We start from the raw sequence: 23,291 nt of genomic DNA on the forward strand, positions 1-23,291 counted from the left end.
GGAATACAGCCATCGCAATTTAAAACCCCTAAACTACCTCCAGATGGACGTCCACCATGCAACATGCTCTTTGCCTGATGTGAAACAAAGCATTTTTGTGTTTTTCTGTCTAGAAAAAGCTACAAAAATAAGAATGCGAACAATAAATAATGGGTATTGCATACATAATTTTTGACTGACCACTGTTTGAGCAAAGCAGAAGTGAGACAAGACATTTGGAGACAAGATTAAATGATAGGATATGACAGGAGACAAGAAGTCAGTCTGCCACAGAACTGAGAACCTGGATGAGTTCCACTAATAGGGTCAATTTCCTGGCTATGCGCGTGCACATTCACACACGCACGCACACACACACACACACACAGTACGGCTTTAATGTGTTCAGTCATTAGTAAACATGGGCAGTACAGTCTTACAGCTTTGAAGGTCTGCCAGCATACCTCACACCAAAAGCGGGTGCAAGGACATATCAGACTGATCTAAAGTGACAGTAAAGACATTTATAATGTTGCACAAAAAATTTCCATTTCATATAAATGCTGCTCTTTTTGAACTTTCTATTCTTCAAAGAATCCTGAACACAAATTTTTCCCATGGTTCCCACAAAAATATTAGGCAGCACAATGGTCTTTCAACAATGATGATAATAAGAAATGTTTCTTGAGCACAAAATGAGAATATTAGAATGATTTCTTTGGGATCATGTGACTGTAGTAATGGCTGCTGAAAATTCATCTTTACCATCATAGGAATAAATTACATTTTAAAATACACACAAAAAAACTTTTAAATTCAAATAATATTTCACAATATTGATGTTTTTACTGCACTTTTGATTAAAAAAATGTAGCCTTTGTAATAAATAAATGTAGCATTAAAGGCTTATTTTGATTCTTATTTTGATTCTTGTGTTCCTTTGCATTTTAAGCAGAAGACCTGCAATATAAAGGTTTTTAAAGATCATGATATCAAATGTATTAAAATGTGTCAAATCACTATATATGTTTTTCACACCTAAGGGTCACTTGAGACTGGGCCACTAACCCATCAACCAAGCAACACTTATACAAACAAACACACTTTAAGCATTGAAAGGAAACCAGCTTGTAAAATTTCAGTCACACCAGTTGAGAAAGTCCCCCTCCCCATATACATGGACATTCTCTAATGCTCTAACTAACACTTTAGAAACTCCCTTCACATGCTTCAAATTAATAGGATGACTTCACAATCTCCAGTTATTCTACAGCTTTTAGAGTATATGTGGGTGTGCACATCCATGCAGACAGTACGTCACAGATTATAATAATTAAATTAAATTAAATTCAGAAAGGAAGGATCAAAAATGAAACTTCAGTAGCATACCATCTGAAGGCTCAGGTCTGATAAAGGGCCCAGCTATTACAGACACATAAATCAAGCAAACAGATATGTTTAGTGTGAGATAGATCACAAGCCACAGTAATCCTAAACTACAAAAATCAGAGATGTGGTTAACCAGGCCTCCAGGAGCAGAGGGGATCTTAAGAGGAGGTTACGTTCTATATGCTGAAGATCTGATTATAATTACTGTAGTCTCTCATTAACTAAGATAAGTTCAATTCCCATTGTAATAGAACTGCTACCGTGTGTTATTTTGGCCTGTGTCGTGTGTGTTCCTTTAAGAATACAAATCATAAAGATGCTCACAAAGCTGAATTTTCAGCATCATTACTCCAGTCTTAAGTGCCATATGATACTTCAGAAATCTTTCTTATATGATATTTTACTGTTTAAGAAACAAGTTTTGATCAGTTGTGCTGCTTAACATTTTTGTAAAAACCATGACATTTATTCCTGGATTATTTGATTAATATAAAGTTCACAAAAAAAAAAAACAGTTACTTGAAATAGAAATCTTTTGTAACATTATTTAACATGTATTTTCAAATGTAATCACTTTTTAAATTAATCGATTTTATGCATTCCTGTTGAATAAAAGTATACATTTCTTTCAAAAAATCTTGCTGACATCAAATTTTTAAGAGAGTATATACTGTACATAAATACCTAAAAAATCTCTCTCTCTATATATATAAAATAGTATTGATTGGCTGTCAATAGAGAAAGATTCTTAACCAGATAAAAGGATGCAATAGTAACACTATCTGCCAGCAGGGCTAACTAAATCAAACTGACCAAACCTTGACCCCTACTAGAAATATTCATAAATCTCGCTTTCTTAAACAGAGCAAAGGATAACTTAACAGAGAAAGTGACCTGCACTGAATTAATTAGTAACCTGAAGAAAAAGTCACAGTTAATGTTCCAGATTAATATGTCTGGGAAACTGGCCATTTATGTTTTATGAATACCAGATTTGAGCCATAATTCTGTCACAGTCCTTAGTCGACTGATGTAATTCTTCCAGTAGTGCCAAGTTTTCATGTGATTGTCTTGACTTTAAGCATCCATGCTGTTTTTTTTTTTTTTTTTTTATCCAAATCAGAGTGTTTAGCAATGCAATTGACTTGACTGAATAAAAAGCAAGCATGACTAATCAATTCCTGAACATTCTGCTCACATTGAGCTAATTTCCAAACATAAAACCAGACTCTTGCACTCTCTCACAAGCACTCATTGTGCAATAAATTCATTCTCGACAGGAAATACAGTTCCCAAGTCAAGCTTGGTTGCAGCACACTGAACTACAGTCTGTCCTTCACATCAGCATTCAAATGTTCATGCTTGGACCTGTGCTGACTGAGGGCTCACTACACTGAGAACTGCTGCATCCCTATATGAATCCAACATTGAAACACAAGCAAAAATGTCAGAAAATAATAAAGAAACAGGAATTTGGAAAAAAGGGAGGGATTTAGAAACAGCCTCTGACCAGATATCTCTCGTCATCTTTCATCTGGGGTGTGCGGATCAAGTGATTCTGCTCTCCTCTCCAGTCCCCAAAACGACGAAAAAAGTAATTGGAGAGGAAACGGTTAATGGGATCCCTGATGATGTTTATGTAGACAGGCTGTTCTATCCTAAATCTGAGAAAGAAAGAGACAAAGAGGATGAGCACTGAATTGTTCACCAATGTTTGGCTGTGTTTTTTATCTTGGATTAATCAGATAAACTTCAGATAAATAATTCCTGATTTGCTTACCTTGTGAAATTGAGAAAGTGAACATGTCTGGTGTACAGAAAAGGCTGCGGAATAGTGCTAATATTTTTCATCAAATCCACCTGGCAAAAAAATCAACACAAATAAACAGATCTAAATGCAGTTTACATAACAATTAATGACTCATCTATTTATTCAACAACGCTTACAGTTTAACAAAACAAACAGCAATGGGGTTCAACAAGTTACAATCGCAGAGCACCAATTTAAAAAGTTATATCTGGTAGTAATAATAAAATAATTTTTTACCAAAAATCATTTAACCACCAGAAGCATACTGTATAATACATGAAAAGTACTTACTATATACATTATCCCTGTCAAACAAATAAATAAAACACTCATAAACTGAGACATAACTAGACACAACTAATTAAAACAGCATATGAGAACACAACCACATCATACGTGTGCTACACTTTCTTCAGGTGCTTTAAAACAATAATTCTTCAGAAACAGCAGTGGATCCATTTAAAAAATTAAACCAGAAATACAAAAACACTGCAAACAGACCTCATCTCTCCAAGTTTCAGAATCACACACACCAAGAAAACATTCCTCACTTGGATAGTGCATGGTGCAGTGGAAAGTTATTAGGTCATCTGATGAGGCTGACTTTTCATTACCTTAATGTTTCCTAATGAGGTCCAGGCTGGGACCCCAGTCAGCTCTGATAGAGCCCATGTGTCCCTAAATGCATGTTACAGTCTCTAAAAACATAGGCATAAGGAAACTTAATTCTTATAACGGATCGCCATATGAAATACGGGATTGCGTAATGTTGGTCTTGTGTGCCAGGACGGTGTGTAAAGCGCAGCTTCCTGTAGTGCTCAACAATAAGTTCCAGAAGTTTCCAGTTTGGGAAAGACCACCCTCAGAATTCAGATTTCATACCAAAACCTAAACCTCTTCATGTTCCTTGACCCACATCTCTGTCAAACAGCTAACAACACTGTAACAAGTGCTCTGGTCATGCTTCAATCCTTTATCAAACGCTGCATCAAAGCCAAAATACAAAGTATGTAACAAACTGAGGTAGTGACCATCTCAATGAGAAAATTTCCTGTTCCATAAACGGTTATATGTACACTGTACTAAGTAATGATAAAAGAGGTGTTGGTTGAATCACATCATAAGTAATACCTCAGGTTGGGTAAACAGTTAGTGGTTTGGTGCATTGAGGCTAATTAAAAATATCTTATTAGAATGACATAACGGAACACAAGAGTCCGATGCTTTATTTTGCTTACTGTTACACAAGACAGGTCACTGTAGGAATTTATTTTAGACACACCTGCCTTACAATGAACGAAAGTAACACTAAAGACCAACATATCATATGGACCACTTTTATGATGGTCTCCATTTATTGTAACAGCAGAACCTTCAGAACTTTTCCATTTGAGTTCCATTGAGGGAAAGCCATACAGGTTGCAACAAAAACCTTGTTCTACCCCAGGGGTCGGCAACATACGGCACGCATGCCAACAGTGGCACGCGGAGGGAAAATCGCTGGCACGGAAGCAATAAGAAAAACTGCATACTGACATATATTTTGAGGTAATAACTTCTCATAGTCACACAGCCTGTTAGGAGCTATAAATACTATTAAAGTGTGAGAATTAACTTGCGCTAGTCTACGGATGCACGCTCGACCGCTGCACTTCAAAGCCTCTGCAATCTAACAGCGCTCAATGTCAAAATGACTGAGATGTACAAAGTAAATTTGATCAAATCAAAGTTAAAAATTATTTACTGTTGACAGAAGCAGAGCGTGAAGCATCAGTTTAACTTTAAAGTGAGAGAGGTAAGAAGTTGCAAATTATTAAATATTAGTTAACTTTTAATAATAGATTTTATGATACAAATGTTAAATGACCTACAGCTATATCCAGTGATGCAAACTACTCTATTTTTTTTTGCCATTTTGAGAGAGAGAGAGAGAGAGAGAGAGAGAGAAATAGAGTTGTGAATTGTATTCTTTTTTTTTTTTATATATGAACATTTAGGGTGAGTTTAGTTGATTAAAAGAGAGGTGATTTTACCCCCCTCCTTGCTGAGAAATATAATGTAGCGATTCAGTATCGATTAATAAACTAATAAAATAATTGGCAATGTTTAACCACAAAAATTAAAAAATGGCACGTCATGCCCAAAAGGTTGCTGACCCCTGTTCTACACAATCACATAACAATGTGAAGATTATGAATGCAGAGGAGGTTCATTTGTTCTTGTCTTGTTGAAAGGTCAGTTAAAAACAGACTGAGCATTTCCTCTATACACACAAATAAACTTTCTTCTCTAAATGAGAGTTTTATGATTATCCTTATCCTGCAGTGAAATTTGCATTTGTTTAGGAGACTGTGCAGATGCTCCAAGGCCACAAATAGGTAATCAGTCACAAGCACAGCTGTCAGCCAGAGAAAACAAGTACTGGAAATGCACTTAATGCACAAGGAAAGTTATGCTAATTATGGACAAAGCCTATGGGATAATTTTCCAAGCATTGTCAATGGTTTATTACATGATTAAACTTGACGTCTGTATCAATAATCCAGTCAAAACAAGATGTTAAATACTTGTTTATTAAGTAATTTAATTAATTTATTAAAAAAAAAAAACTTGCTCCATCAGTCAAACGTTTTTACTGGAGAAATTAATTATATAGATTGAGAACTCTATTTTAGCTCAGTCAAAACATTCCTATTGATGGATTTGCTTATTACAAACATGCAGCTTTTTGCTTTGCAAGATGTTAATTGATGGCCTGGAGATTTGTGAATTGCTTATGGATTATTGTGATGCTTTTATTAGCTGTTTGGACTCTGACGGTCACAGCACCCATTCCCTGCAGAGGATCCATTTTTCCAAAATACCTTCATTAGTGTTCCAAAGATAAGAGTCATACAGGTTTGGAATGACAGAGAACATACTAAAAATACATCACACTGAAAAGTACTTTCTTTGGCTGTTATCCACTCGTGATCTACAGTATCTGTCTGGATACACACCAGTTAGTTTTTCTGATGGTAATGAAACCTGTATGTGTTCAGAGATTACCACTGTAAACACACACATTTAATATTAGCTTTGAATATTTACTGTACCTCTAACCAGTTTACTCTCTAAAACCTAAGAATAATGTATCACTCACAAAATCATTTTATTCAAAAAGGTCCCATAATATCAAAAGAGAATTATGAGTGTACTCCGGGATGTGGATAGATTTCCAGTCAAAAAGTTCTTCATTTTCACGTTAGTCACTTATTTCCCTCTCCTGTTCAACAAACGTATATGAGTGTTATTTAATCAGCTTATTTATTTTAACTTTTCATAGGTTGATTTTAGCGGTGTGGAGGTGTGACGGTTTGACTCGACCCAAACGGGATCACAGAATGTTTTCGTTTCCTCTCCACAAGGGAGGAAAGTGTGTATTTTTCTCCACAATGAGTGCCATTCGGATGGGTTTCATTGCCACTGGCATTCAGCAAGCATTTCCCTTGGCAAACACCTTTATTTAATCACATCAGGTTTTCATCATAGTAGTATGTGTTTTTTATTTTGCTATACCATTTCTCAGAAGCATTAGTTGCCTCACACACACACACACACACACACACTGACCTGCTCATGCTTTGTGAGTCTGGTTTTGTTATGGATGTCAGAGGACACCAGGTTAAACTGGTGCTTGTCTGCCAGAATCCTCAGCAGCAGGACAACTGTTCGACTTCCACACTTGCCAACCCTGTTGTAGATCACCTGACTTGGGAATGGCAGCTCCTAGACACACAGACATAGAAATACATAGGTATTAGGAAAAAAAAAAAAAAAAAAAAAAAAAAAGAAAAGAAATCTACAAATACTGAAAGTCTGGCCAATTCTAAATGACAAACATTTTTATATTGTGTTCAATTACTGTTGGATGCTGGGTGATGGTGAAAGTTATCTAAATAAATTAGTGGACACAATTACAAAGAAACAACGCAGGAAGCAAGCAAGCAAGAAAGTAAGAAAGAAAGAAATAAAGCTTTAGGAAGGTCTGTAACAAGTCTTTTTAGATATTTATGAATAATAATTCCTGTTTTTACTTATACAGTAAGTATTTAAAGGGATAGCTCATTAAAAAAGAAAATTCCAACCCTGTATGAATTTCTTTCTTCAAGGGTACTACCATTGTCAAGGTACAGAAATACAGTAAGGAAATTATTAAAATAGTGATAATTTTTGTGTGCAAAGAAAACTCGACACCCTAGTGCCATTTTGGAGAGTATCACGACAAATGCGACGCAGGCTCAGCGCATGCGGGTTCTGCATAAGCAGCACCACACGCATGACTTGTCATTATTTTTGTTTTCTTTGCACACAAAAAGTATTCTCGTAGCTTCTTAAAATTACGGTTGAACCACTGATGTCACATGGACTATTTTAATGATGTCCTTACTAACCTTCTGGACCTTGATTGTGGTAGTACCCTTGCTGTCTATGGAGGGTCAGAAAGCTTTCGGATTAAAAATATCTTATTATTTGTTTTCTGAAGATGAACGAAGGTCTTACGAGTTTGCAATGACATAAGGGTGAGTAATAATGACAGAAATTTCATTTTTGGGTGAACTATCCCTTTAAGTGTCCCACTCAATGACAGAAGGGTGATACTATAGGTGTGGAACTAAAAGCTTCCAGTTTCCAGCTCACTCAGATCTTTATTCTCTACTCCGCACAAACTTATTATAATTAAATAATTCTTTGGAGAGAGTTGGAGGAAATTTGTAAATTCCTGGATGAACATCCAGTGTGGAAGGAAGAATGGAATTCCCTGTAGGCCAGCATCCTAAATGAAATTAGAGTTTGAAGTGCTTCTTTGTCCCCTGTGTGTGTGTGTGTGTGTGTGTGTGTGTGTGTGTGTGTGTGTGTGTTTGTATGAGAAATGCTCCTGAGAGAAAACATTTGTGTTAAAAGCAGTGAGACAGGATGTTTTGTGTTTATGTTTGAATGTGTGACAAGGTTTTTAACTTGAGTACAACAGTCACCCTTACTTTTATTCCGGTCTGTAAACACTAGCTAAACAAGACCCCCCCATGCCTTTCATTATTTATCCTCTCTCAGTATTACACTCCATAGTGTGGTACAGCATTCTTCCAAAACAACAAATATGGTTCAAGTTTACAGAGAATGCTCTCTTTTCACCTCAAGTGCACACACACATAAGAGGCCTTGTGTGAGCCCAGCTGCCTTGCTAATTTTGCTAATTCTCCCCATCCCGTTTTCCTTCACTCAATCTCCATTTCCCTCCTTCTCTGGTCATTTCTACACAAAATCTCTTAGCTCATTATAACTATCCATCTGTATACACTATCTATCTATCTATCTATCTATCTATCTATCTATCTATCTATCTATCTATCTATCTCAAATAAATGGTGTTCTTCTCAACTTTTTATTAAAGAGATTATTTAAGAAACATTAAAAACACCTCAAACTTTTGAACGGTTGCATTGTTTGATGGATTTAGTAGAAGCATTAACCAAAACAATTCACAAAGCATTCGATTTTCTATTCAACAGTACATAATCAGTACAGGAACACATATTGGAGTTACAACTTTGATGTTGCTTACATGCTTTACAGATGCGGTTAGTGGCTACTTGATAAAACTGTTGCATTTTTGTACCATGTTTGTGGAGCTCTTGATAAATCTGTAAACATCTCTTCATAGCTTGTGTGCTTATAGACTCTGAGCTTGTTTTTCCACAGCTGTGAGATGTTAAAACTGGTTGTCAGCATTGCTGGCTTGGGGTCTTTTAGTAACTGCGGGGGTTTCAGCTTCCAAAGACTTTCCCAAACTGTACAGATCCACACTAAACATTATAGTGAAGATTTATATAGACAGGTATATCTTTTAATAGTGAACAAAGCTAGTCCTGGTAGAAAGGGGGATGATTTATACACATGCACACATTGAACTGGACTTTGATTACATTAGTTTCAAATTCAGGAAGTCATATTTTCCAAATGTTTTAGTCTTAGCTGTAAAATTTTATATATACATATTTATATATATATATATATATATACATGTGGTTTCAACCACATTCTTGTGCACATCTGTCTCTAGGGTGAGACATCTTTTAAATTTTTTGTTATTATCACTTGTGAGGTGATTCTGTTTATATATATATATATATATATATATATATAGATAGACACACACACACACACTCTGCACACACACTCAAAAAATCCATTGTTACTCCAAGTCTAGCTTGTTTAGAGAAGATCCTATAAAATAAAACACTACAAAACTTTCCCTTTGACATTGCTTAACACTTTCTAAAACAATTTGCTATGATTGTCAGAAATTGTTTAACAAACCAGATGGTGTAGTTACAGTACTGCTCACGTGAGGCAGGATATTACATAAATTGTAAATAAAAATGTATTTTACAGTGGCATTGAGGTCTCTTGAGTGTTTAATCTATAAAGAAAATGTCAGAACTTCCCTCTAGTTAGAAACAATAAAACACTGTTTGTACAGTTTACATTTGCACAGAGTTATAGCTAAAATTCACAAGAGTATTTTTATGGGTGGACCCTCCTCTCCAGCTCTCTTCTGGACTCTTCTGTCATATGCGAGTGCACTTGCACACAGTTCTCAATACAGTCAATAAATCATTCCAGCATTCCAGAGTCTCTAAATCATTTGAACCCATTTCATAGAAAAGACACTAAAAACAAAGAGATGGAAAATAGCACATGTAGTGCAGAGAAGATATTCTCCGGAGATATTTTGAACCACAAAACTCTGATTATAACACTGATTACAATCACAGTGATAAATAATTTCGAAGCCAGAGCTTTCCCTATCTGTTCTTTTTATAACTCCCCTTGTTTCAAGAAATATCTGTGTACACATGAAACCACGAAACTGACACAAATCAATGTAGTATACATGCCAGACCAGCATGTGGCGCTGTAATCCTGCCACATAGATGCACTAAAAACAGAGAAGAAGACTTGGAGTATGCGCATAAACCTTGCGCACGGTATACAAATGAATATGGAACAATACATTTATTAATCTGTGTTAATGTTAGTTAATAAAAAGACCATCGTTCAGTGTTTGTTCATGTTTTTGTTGCTGTTACGTGATGTAGCGGTGTCTGACTAGGAGCGAGACGTGGGGTGATGACATCATTGTTTCACAAAATATATGGATTGGCTGTCCACATGAAAACGCAAGGGTGTTGTTTTCAGATTTATCCACTCTGGGACTTGCCCTGCATTCCATTCGGAAGGGCTCATCCCTATGCCCTACTCCCTTCAAAGGGTTTACCCTCCGGAGTGGGTGCTGCCCTCCAGGAATTGACTTTGACACCCCTGTCTTTGTTTGTTTTAGTTTCCATTATAACGTGCCCACATGGAGGCGCCGTCATCGTGCAAACAATCTGCACAAAGGATCATGGGAGCCTGAAGTGTCCATCAGTTGTACCCTTCAAAATCCTTCATTCCAAAAGGGCCTTTTGAAGTGGCCAGTTTTGAGCTCTCCGGTTTGGAATGACCCTTCAATATGCCAGCCATGATTGTTTTCACTCCAAAGTGCCCTTTGGAGGGCGATATATCCCGTTTGGAATGCACCTTTGGTTTCAAAAAATAGCGGTTTCACTCTCCCAAAACGCCCAGATCCATGTGGACGAAACGCCAATACCATATCAAAATTTTTGCCTATACAGCTAAACACATCTCCGCATAGACGGGGCCTTAGTTTTGCACATGTAACAAGTGCATCAAGACTCAAATCTTAAAACAACTGTGTCCTATAACACATGTAATGACTCATTTTCAACAAGTCTCTATAAAAACCTTAGACAAACCACAGTGATGGTTTCAACCCTACTATTAAGGAGCAGTTTCATCGTTCATCCTCTGAGTAAACTCAGCTGAAACTTCACTGGGTTTAACCGCTTTTGCAGAGTACGCGTGTAATGACACTCCTCTTAAATTAAGTTTTTTCTTTGCACTCATGCTGTTTCACTGTTCCTCTCTCTAATCTATGCATCAGCAAACAGAGCTGTCGTTCCTCTGGAGGAAGTGCTGATGAGATTAGCTGTCATGAGTGTGTGTTCTCTAATCTATGCATCAGCCCTGACCATTTTAAACAGAAAAAAAAAAAAAAAAAAATATATATATATATATATATATATATATATATTTTTTTTTTTTTTTTTTTTTCAAGAAAAATTTTGCACAAGTACTTTCTTTTGTTTTATTTATTTATTTTTTTGCATGTTTTTACCAGGCAGGATTGTAAACTGAAGTCTACTGGCTATAAGTAAAACTCTACAATTCGTAACACTTAAACTTCCTCTTTCATTAGCAAACACATCAACACAGGAAATAAAACTGCATTTGTCAAAAACATTTTATCGGATTGTTAAATGTGAATGTGTGACACTGTGTGTGTGTTTGTGTGTGTGTGTGTGTGTGTGTGAGTCTACAATAAACACTAAGTCTTGAAATGATTTCCTCTAGTGTGAGAAGGCCAAAATAACAGGAAAATTAAAGACAGGGATATTTTGTGAAGTACATTTGGAATTGGAGGAAAACACGAGACAGAAAACAAGTTCGATATTACAAAAAACAACTTACCCTTGGTGTAGGAGGCCCGTGGTCGTCAACAAAAGTGGATTCTCCTGTAAAGAAAATTGAGTGTCAGAGTGAGCTGCTTACATAAAACATCTGTTATTTAGGAAATCATAAGCCTAGAGAACAATGTAGACAAAACAAAATGTTTTAGCGCGTTCAGTGAAAAACTGTATTTTGAAATAGAGCAGATTCAGCAGCTGAGATATATCAGCACTGGAAATCCACATGGGAGCCAGATGACATCCACTATGAGGAAACGGAAGAAGTGTGTTTCTGTGGGTGTTTTGAGAGAGAAACGGTCTCTTAATGCAACTCCTTCTGTGGTACAGTAGTAGCTAAAAAGGAGGAGACATTCTTTCATCTCAAACAAGGGTCTTCTTTTTAACCTCCACTCCAGATGGCATGCTGGAATCAGTGCTGTGCTTCCTGTGTTAAATGGATAGTTCACCCAGAAATTTAAATTGTCATCATTTAGACTACGTCCACATGAAGCCAGAGCTTTCCCTATCCGATCTTTTTTTTTTTTCCTCATCTCAAGAAATATCTGCATCCACACAAAACCACGAAACCGACACAAAACGATGTAGTAGACATGCCAGACCAGTATGCGTCACTGTAATTCTGCCACAGAGATACACTAAAAACAGAGAAGAAGACTTGGACTATGCGCATAAACCTTGTGCACAGTATACAAATGAACATGGAACAATACATTTATTAATCTGTGTTAATGTTAGTTAATAAAAAGACAATTGTTCAGTGTTTGTTTATGTTTTTGTTGCTGTTACGTGATGTAGTGGTGTCTGACTAGGGGCAAGACGTGGGCTGATGACATCATCAATTCAGAAAATATACTGATTCGCTGTCCAAATGAAAACGCAAGGGCGGCATTTTCAAATTTATCCACTCTGGGACCCGGTTTCAAAAAATATTGGTTTCACTCTCCCAAAACGCCGGCTCGGTGTGGATAGGGCCTTACTCACCCTCATGTTGTCCCAAACCAGTATGGGTTTCTTTCTTCTATTGAATATAAAATATATTTTGAAAAATGTGAGCAACCAAACATTTAGTCAAAAACTGTTTTGAGAGTTACAAAACTGTTTGGTTACACAGCTTCTTCAAAATATATATTTTTTTATGTTCAGCAGAAGAAAGAAATTCCTACAGGTATGGAACAACTTGAGGGTGAGTGAGATTTCTGATTTTGATTAAATTGAAAGTTCATCCAAAACATGATAATTCATCATTTACTCACCCTCATGTCTTTTAAAACCTGTACTTTCTTCTTTGGAACACAAAATCAAATATTTTTTTGCAGAATGTAAAAGCTGCTCTGCTCCATGCAATGAAAGTGAATAGTGACCAAAGCTGTCAAGCTAGGTTTTTAGTGAATTAACTACATTTTGGTCTGTTTCTCACACAAACTATCATATGGCTTTCGAAGACTTAAAGAATATAGTGCATAAGTCACATGGGCTTGTCTTTTATGGTGCTTTTATGCCTTTTTGGAGGTGGTCCCCATTCATTTTAATTGTGTTGAATAGAACAACTTAGAAAGCTACACATTTCCTTTCGTGTTTCATGCAAAAAAGGCAGTCATGAAATTATATGAGGGTGGGTAAATTATGACAGTATTTTCATTTGCACATTAAGGTGCACTGCTTCTTTAATGCTATCTGATGTGCACTGGCTGGTCTGCTGAATAAATAACTTACCCAGCAACACAGAGCTGCTATACTTCTCAGCCTATCTTCAACTTTCTCAGTATGAGTGTGAGTAAAAGAATGAGATATTCATAGACAAAGATCGATGCGTTCTCATCATCTGAGTAAGAAGTCATAAATCATGAATAGTTTCAGCACAGATAAATCACAACCGAATGGAAGGTGACATGCAGAACACATACTACTGTACAACATAGAGTTCCAGACTGATGGTGTAATGTAACATCGTTTAAGTATGTGCCACACTATTTGCACGTACAAGTAAAAATGCTCTCCTAAAGCTTAATACTTGTGTTTATTAAATTATATAAACTACCATTTAAAGTTTGGGGTCGGTAAGTTTAACTTTTTGATCAAAAATACAGTAAAAACAGTAAAAATATTATTACGATCTAAAACAACTTTTAATGCATTTAATATATTTTAAAATGTAATTTATTCCTGTCATGGCAAAGCTGAATATTCAGCAGCCGTTACTGTCACATGATCCTTCAGAAATCATTCTTATATGTTGACTTGGTGCTCAAATAACACTTCATTGTATTATTATTGATGTTAAAAACACATGAGCTGCTTAATATTTTTGTACAAACCAGGATTCTTTGATTAGATATTGTGATATAAACAAACAAACAAAAAAAAAACATTTATTTGAATTAGAAAGTTTGTAATATGACAAAGTGTCTTTATTGTTTGATACCAAAACTTTGACCCCAAATCGAGGTCAAGGGATATAAATAGATCTCATACCACATATCTCAGTTTTTTGTAATCCATTAAAAGACCTCATGTTCCTGTTTTAGTTGCTGCTGTCAGCACAGAGATCTTGTTAATGGGGCCATATGTTTTCTTAAACATGAACACTATGTGCATGTGGACTCATATGCTGCTGAGTGACACACAAGGTTGATTCAGTCCACTCATCCAGTCAGTGCATTTTTAAAGAGTTTTTATGGTAAGTTTCTTACAAATGGTTTGAAAGAAAACATCTGAAACCAAAAGAAAATAAAAAATGTGGTGAGTAGGGCTGCACAATTAATCAAATTCCTAATCGCAATTACAATTATGGATTCCATAATTTTGTAATCGTTCAAAGCGGCAATTAATCGTTCAAAGTCCACTTGTTATTCTGCATGCTAAAGATGCGTTTTTTCTTTCTACATGTTATCTTAAGGGTTTTTCCTATTATTTTTTTTATTTTAGTTTTAGTATAACATTATACTGTAATACCATTTATATTTTTACTTTTTTATAATTTAAAAAAGAAACAAATCCTATGTATAGTTGACATTTGAGCCTTAATACTATAGAAAAGCACTAAAAGTTTTTCAGTAAGAGTGTTTCCAGCTTGTTAATTTTCATATAAAAATACGGCACGTAGTTGCATCAAACAATGTTATAAACATCATTCAATGTAAATTGTGATAATCGTGATTAATAATCGCAATTACAATTTCAAGGGAATAATCAACAATTATGATTTTTGTGATAATCGTGCAGCCCTAGTGGTGAGTTGACAATCTTGTACCATTTTCCAGACTAAGTGAAGGATTAGTTGATACAACTTGATAGTAACAAAATATAAAGACAAAAGTGTTACATTTTCAGCATTTCAATATTCAACTGAAGTCCATTCTATACTGCTGTTAAAATTGCCCATTTAGGCTTCAATATGACCTTGTCCTAAAATGTACTTGTCAGGACCATCAGGATTACACAGTTTATGGGGGCTTGCTCAATTATGCACTGAAAGCCCCACTACCCTGCTTACCCCCCACGACGGCACCCTCTGTCCAGGCTTTGGTCTGCATCTCACTTCATCTGATACTGGACCTTCATAACCCCTCAGAGCCAATTAGCACCTCCACTAACTACCCGTCCCAGCTCCAGTCCTCTGGGGTCAGATTCCCAGACTCCAGGAGAGTCATTCAGGTCGCCAGGCTTGAAAATAATTGGAGACTAAAGCAGTAGAAATGAAAAAATGTAAACAGAGGACTTCTGCAATGATTAGAGTGGGCCAGTTGCATGAAACAGAGAGTGGGCGAAGGCTGGAAAGAAATCAAACAGCGGTGCATTTCTGTCAACTTTGTTCATGGGTTGTGTTGTAGCCGATTCAAAGTTTGCTTTGGTTATGAGAAGATCATTAATAACCTATAATTACGACACAAAAAGTCATAATGACACTGATGGAAAAAGCCACTAACTTGGCAAAGTCCCCAGCAGGAACATTTGAAAATAAAATCAATCGTTTCACATAAAAGTAGCCTTTTTTGGCTTTCATAAAGCAAAACATTCTCTGAAATGGAATTTTCTCTACGCATCTGGCTTGGCTTAGGAATGCTGTTGTTTGTGTCGGAATGCCATAAACGTATGCTTTCGGCATATAATGTTTAATTTGAGTTATGAAATTGGTGGCTCTGTAAAGTATGGTTTAGAGATGAGGAGAGCCAGAAATAATCCACAGACGAAAGCAGGAAGCCGCACAGGGTTGGTGTCTCGTTTGTGAGGTACTGTGAATCACAAAAGCCGCTGGCTATTTTCATCCAGTCTCATTTTCATATCACATCCTATAATAATCTATGACCACAGGTAGAACATTCTTGAGACGTTTGAGCACTGAAGGACATTCTGAACATGTCGATTAAAGCAAAAAAACATCTGGCACTGGCTCAGCATTCTTGTGAACTCAAAAGCTGATTTGATTTGATTTTAGGGAACAAGCAAGCCAACCATCCAAAGCAAACAATGTCAGTGTGAATCTGTTGACGATTGATGGCCCTCAATGAAATAAATGTGTTGACTTACATAAAATAGACGCAATATATATTTTCTTCACTCAGATGTGCTTGCAGTAAAATTTCACATAATCATATTGTCATACTAATGGATTGCACTCACAACTATATGGAAATTGGGCAAAAAAATACTAAAATCTTACTATATAAAGTGCTCTGATGTTCATATTAAAACACTGAAAAAAGCCATGATAACAGAAATATCATAATTCACAAAGTAATACCTACACAACCTCTCTCACAACATTCCTGCATTAAAATTAATAAATGCAAAAGATAATACAAAACACACCTGCAGTCTGTAAGTGACAGCAAAATTGTAATATCAATTTCTACACTCTACTTCAAATTTATTATTGTATTTAGAGTTTATTTTGTGTCATCTTTAAATTAGACACAATTATTATATTTTGCTTGAAATTAAATGGAATTTAAAGTACTTTCACTTCAATAACCAATGTTGCCCAAATTCAAATTTTTCAATAAAAACTTACTTAAATTGCTCTTGAACTCATCAAAACTTTGATAGAGCTGATGTATGCAAGCTTGAGAAATGTAGGTCAATAAAAAAAAAACCTCAACAATACAAACAAGAGTCATCATAGTGATTTGATTATTAACAGGACTGAACTTTTTCCATCCTAAATTAGCACCAGGTGAGTGGTTTACTTGCTTCAGTCCATAACTGCCAGAACAAGTCTGAACTAAGACCTTATAAAAGTCTCAACTGATCTCATTGTCTTACACCTGCACCGTACTCAATGAAGTAAGTGCTTTAGTGAGTGTGTGACAGACAGGCTAACAGCACACTCTCACACTCCTGCTGGTGTGTAGGCAGCACTAACACCACTGAGACATATGGCTGAGGGTTAGAGGGTCCTGAAATAATGACATCAGTCTGGTGTTAAACACACCCTGTTTAAATAACATCAGAGATTTATTTTTTATTTCAGACATAATCATATTCCACTCCATGTTTCTTATTCTGTGTGGTGACATGAGGGCTTCTAGCCGTATGTGGTCAGACTTCACTCAACCCTTTGATTTAGCATGTAGGAGTGGCCCGACATTAAGCCCATCAGTCTAATGACAGTGGGGGGTTTAAGAGTCTCCACCCAGGACTGTTATTCTATAGGTCTGACCATGTTACCACCTGCCAAATGTGGTTCTGATGTTGGACATCTGCTTTCCTTTTTTATAAATAATTGCTACGTTTTGTTTTAGGAAAGATCACCGAGTGAGGTCTAAGTCCTTGAAGGAGTCTAGAAAGCTGTGTCAGGATTTATAAGGTGGCTTGCATCTAATGTTAGCATGGGAATGCAGTTCATTGCACTTGTAGCAGTTGTACAGCATTTTTGTGGAAAGCTTTGAACATTGTATAGGATTTTTAAAACATATATAACGTTAATAGAAATCTGTTGTAACAATGTGAATTTCTTTGCTGTCATTTTATACTGTCACCTATATATACTTAAGCAGCACAACTGTTTTTAACATACAGTATAATATTAATAAGATTTTCTTCTTGAGCACCAAATATGCATATTAGAATGATTTTCTAGAATGACACTGAAGACTGGAGTAATGGCTTCTGAAAAAATGTTTTAATTGCATTTTTAAAATACATTAAAATAAAATAAAAAACATTTATTTTGTATTGTAATATATATAATATTAAGTTTCCAGTTATATATAAATTAATAAATTTTGTCTAAATTTAAATTTGCCTAAATTCAAAAATAATGACCATTGCAGTGAAAATAAACATTTACGATATGCATGCGTCTTTTCTGTAACCCATGGTCATGATAAATGTCAAACAACTGCATCTCATATAAGAGGAGGTAAAACAAGGTCACAAACATTTTCTAGATCTAAAACCACCACTAATCAGAATCAGAACTAGTTCAAAAGGAAATGTTATATGACAAAGAATAAGATCTTATTCAAGCTCATGATGTTAAATTAACTCCGTTTGCTTTTACGGAAAACACAAAACCCAAACATATTAACAAAAGCCATAAGTACAACCAGAAAGAAACTGGCTGCTCAGTGTAAGGTAACATTTCTCAGATGGTTCATGATAAATTCATCCAGTGAGAGTAACAGAAAGTAGGGGTCAGGAACAATTCAGGAGCATCTGGTTTTCATGTGCATCATTTCCTGTGAACTGCCTATACTGTACGTACCTCTGCTCACCTGCTCTGGCCCTGGCCTTGCCTTACAGGATATGTGCAGCGCTGTGGCTACATAAACTGACCTGTGCTCTTTCCCATGCTTGCCTAAAAAGAAGCCAGATGAAACCATTTACAACTAGACCACTAATTAGTGACTTTAGGATTTGCTTTAGTGCAATCCAGGAATATCAAAAACTCTGGATTTGATGACTTTTGTCCACTAATGCTGGACATACAGTATTTGCAAGTAGCTAAAATCTTAAATGACAGATCATCAATTCATACATTCCCTGGCAAACGAAATCATGACCTTGTGTATCCAAACCTCATGCTTTACTGTACAGAAATGCTGAATGCATGAAATGAAACTGCAAACATATAACAGTACGAAATTTAGTATTGTGATAAATCTACACTTTTGCTTGTGTCGCTCTTGAAATCAACTGAAGTTTTAAATTGGACTTCCTCTTCACAGTCATCCCCAAAGGTGCCATTCAAAAGAAAAACTGTGGCGGACCCCTGTGAATACAGCACTGAATTGTAGCTTGAAACTCTTTCGTCTGCTGCTAATGACAGGAAATATGCCAAATAAACTATCCAAAGGGAGATCCCATTCAGAGTTTTTCTGCAGATTTCCTCTAAAGCAGACATTTTTTTGTTTTTATGACTTCGCAAAATAGCAACATTTGTAACAAGTCATTGAATCCCAACGCTGTCATATGTTTTTCTCATCATTGGCGCCCACACAGAACTCTTTTCTGGGGTTGGCCAAGTGCATCTGAGCAGCACCTGGGATACACCAGGAAGAGTCTGTTAAAAATGGCCTACTCAAATGTGACCTTTGACCTCTAACGCACATACATCTACAACTAACATATTGGCAAAAAACAAAAATAAAATAAATAATTTAATCAAGTAAGATAGTATTTCATAAGCACAGGTGCAACTCAAGGTTACTACCAAAAACCAGAGTGTATGAAACCTTAATACACTCTGACAGGAGCCTCAATGACATTAACACAAATGGCCGATACACATGCTAGTGCACTTACGCACATGCACGTGGCTTACTAAGTAAATCCCATAGGAAATTACCATGGGATTTGAGTAAGCACTGGAGTATACCGAGTGCCAACTGTTGTAAGTTTCCTCAACTGTGAATGAAATGGATCCATCCCCATAGACACACAGTCACTTTTACCAGGGCTGCTTCGGTCTTCAGTGTATTGTACAGCGGAACAAGCTTGTGACATCATGACCTTGTGTATCCAAACCAACATAACACATGTTGGCAGAAGAAGCTGGAGGGTCTCACACACAGAAACCCAGTTGGGTTCTTATTTTCATTTCAGAAAGTATACTGACTGTAAAAGGGAGGGTGTGGCATTTATGCTTTAAATGTGTCTTTAAATACATCTCCCTATAGCCAATATAGCCACAACTTAAAATGTACTGCCACACACCGAGTAACGTTCGGTCACAATCGTGAACTAGTCATCTAATAGTAAGCTAAATTATTTCTTAAGATGCAAGAACATCTTTTATAAACATCTCTTAAGAAATGCATTCATTCATGTTCAGGTGCACATCCCTAGTCTACTCTTCACAGTTTTCCCACTGTTTCAGACTTGCCAACCTTGGAACATTTTTTTGAGTACCATCAGCATGGCAGGCGGGGGGTGGAGTGTGGGTGGTAAGTTTTTTGTTTTTTTATTTTTTGTTTTTTGTTTTTTTTTACTTTTTTGTGTATGTTTTTTTTTTTTTTTTTATTTTTAGGTTTTTTATGCTTTAAAAATTAAAATAAAAACCTCCAGTACACTTTAATTAAAACTCCAGTACACTTCTGTATAGGCTGAGTGATATGAGCAAAAATTCATATCTCTGTATTTTTTGGCTGATTTGCTGTATACGGTAGCCTATATATCTCTGTATTTTGTATTTGGATTAAACAAATAAAGTGAATGTAAGCATGGCAGGCATATATTATGTGCAAAAAAAAAAGGGTTAAAATCACATTAAATTATAACATTGTAACATTGCGATCTAAAAACTAAAACAAAAAAAATTTAAAGCAGAAGTTAAATTTACTAAACTAAAAATGAAAATAATAAAAACCACAGACTAATTGAGTAAAAAGGCTATTTTGATTACCCCATTACATTTTACAGTTAGAGCTATCAATCTACATATGGCACATTTATTGTCCAACTACAAATATTTCAGAAAATGTATATTTTAGTCAGAGTTATTGTGCTCCTGTTTCATTGAGCGCTGTCTGTTTGGCTCGCATGCACGCGGCGGAACTCGTTCTAAATGAAGTCTTTGGAGATTAGTGGAGAATCGCTAAAGCAGAAGCCCATGCACTTCTGAGAGGAAAATGGAAATATTTCCATGGCTTTTTAACATTTACAGATGGAGACTATACCTGTGAAATGTAAGTTATGCATTAAGGAAAACAGCACATCTCAAACACATTAAACAGCGCGTCTCTGTCAGCCTCGCACGCAGCCTTTCTGTCAGAGCATCTGTCGGGGCGAGCACAAGCCGCTTTGAACTAAAACTATAAACTATAGGCTACTAGGAGAGAAATAAAACACAGAAATGATTTAAAAGCAAAACAAACAAACAAAAAAATGCTCTGATTGGTTGAACTCTTCATCTTTTTTTGTTGCTTGTTTTGAATACTGCACGTGCTAGATTTTTGCGTAGTTAAGAGTGACAAATCGTACCAGCGTACTTTGAGGTCAAAATGCATAGCCGCTATGCAAAATGCGTACAGGTTGGCAGGTTTGCAGTTTTGGGAGGCATGACAGACCCATATGGAATTGGCCATACATGTGCTGGAATCTGTGTATGTCAAACAGAGCTGTCAGCACATTAAAAATCTCACTGGAGTCCCGACAAAAACACGAAGGGGCCATTCATACATCAAGCAAACCTGTCAGCACTAGAAATTGTGATGTGATCACGCAGGTCAACTGGGGTAGCGGTTTATACTTTGTGTAATGCATATTTTCAGCCCAGTATTGAACCCGCCATTGAGTTTGGACAGCTTTACTTGCAAAATAACCTCTGATTGCTTGGAAAATGCAATGGTACTGGGATTCATAAGACAGCAGCAATGGCTTCAATCTCAATTTCCTGGTACTCAACACATGATGCAGTTCCAAGTCTAGCTGACAAGGTCCTGAAGACGGAGAGAGAGGGACACAGCAGCTCTGCCTCATTATCATGACGAATGAGTCTTCGCTCATAAAGCCGGACACACGTGGTGGTGATCTGAATCTCTGTCACGTGCAGCCCAAAATCCCTTTAGTAAGTGCTTCAACTCTGAGATCTGAAACATGAATTTTCTTTATCTTAATTATGTCCTGTTGTCATTAACATAATACATAATTATCAGATGCTTAACGGCAACACTTATAAAGAACTACTGCTTTGGTCTGACACATCTGTATACGTTTATGTTGAAAATTTTGTGTTTGTTGTCTATGGAGCAGAGCGAAATAGTGTTAAACATTGGTTTTGCTACTATAAATTTATCATCATATGGGGAACGTTCTACCCTGTAGCTGTAATGACCTGTGGAGAGACTATAAATTATTCAAATTCTTTTACAATGTGGCCAGTTGCGGTTCAGAGGATGGGAGGTGTACCATGGGATACATATATTTAGCACGTATGAATTGTTGCCTATATTTTGAATTACGATTGTCCGCTGTAGCTTATTGTGCACAGGATGTGTTATGTTTTTACACAGGGTTTAGTTGAAGTCTCTGATCTCTTTGACATTTTTAAAAATACTTCTGAAAAAGCAATTTGTGCTTATAAATACCATGTTCAGCTCCTAAAACGACAGTTCAGTATGTGTCACTGCAGCTGGTGAGCTTGTGTTTGCATTACAATGTTTGGTTGCAGAAACTGTAAAAAATAAAATAGCAATGATTTAGGTTTTTAGATATATTACATTTAGAGCAAAAAAAAAACAAAAAAAAAAAAACACTGCATATTTCTGATGTATAATGTTGAAATACCAACCTACTGAAGTACTAAAATCTGTTTTGTACCTTTATACCACACTGACAAGTTGACAACCACCAAAAAACAGGTGGTTATGATAAAGCCACATCAATCAAAGTAGCTTTACCACAAGCAGAGGTAATAAATAACTAATACAGAAAGTACACACAAACACAAAACACCATCATAGTAACCACACGACACTAAAACAGGGTTCCTCAATTAGTTTATGCCAAGGGCTGAATTCTGCCAACAATACCAAGCCAAGGGCCACTGACCTACAGTATATATATATATATATATATATATATATATATATATATATATATATATATATATATATATATATATATATATTATATATATAAATTATTATTATATTACAATTATTATATTATTGTTGCTTTTGTTAAAATAATCAAAAGATGGTCACACGATAAATATTTAGATTTTTTCTCTCACTAGTCTGTTTTATTCAAACAATCATGAACTTTTTTGCATTTACATACCGAAGAACTTTGCCTGTTGAATATTAAAAACAAATGAACAAACAAAATCCATGCAAATTAACTGTTCCTGCTCATCTCCAGACTGGATCTCTTCTCTCCACTTCCCCTAATTGCAGATACAATTATTAGTATATTTTCCATGTAGGTTTTTGTTCTACCAACTGCGACAGTGACACACGACAATAAGCAACACTGAATTCTGTTTTAGAAATGGTTTTTATTTTCCTGCGACATCGCGGCAGGAACAACATACAAAATAT

At 36.0% G+C, this 23,291-nt stretch overlaps 1 pseudogene; it reads right to left on the reverse strand.

The window, feature by feature from the left end:
* The window catches only part of LOC109070798, a 54,201-nt pseudogene that overhangs the window by 4,428 nt on the left and 26,482 nt on the right, over positions 1-23,291 (reverse strand).

This window comes from Cyprinus carpio, chromosome B20 (assembly GCF_018340385.1).
Source record: "Cyprinus carpio isolate SPL01 chromosome B20, ASM1834038v1, whole genome shotgun sequence".
Lineage (NCBI taxonomy): Eukaryota > Metazoa > Chordata > Actinopteri > Cypriniformes > Cyprinidae > Cyprinus > Cyprinus carpio.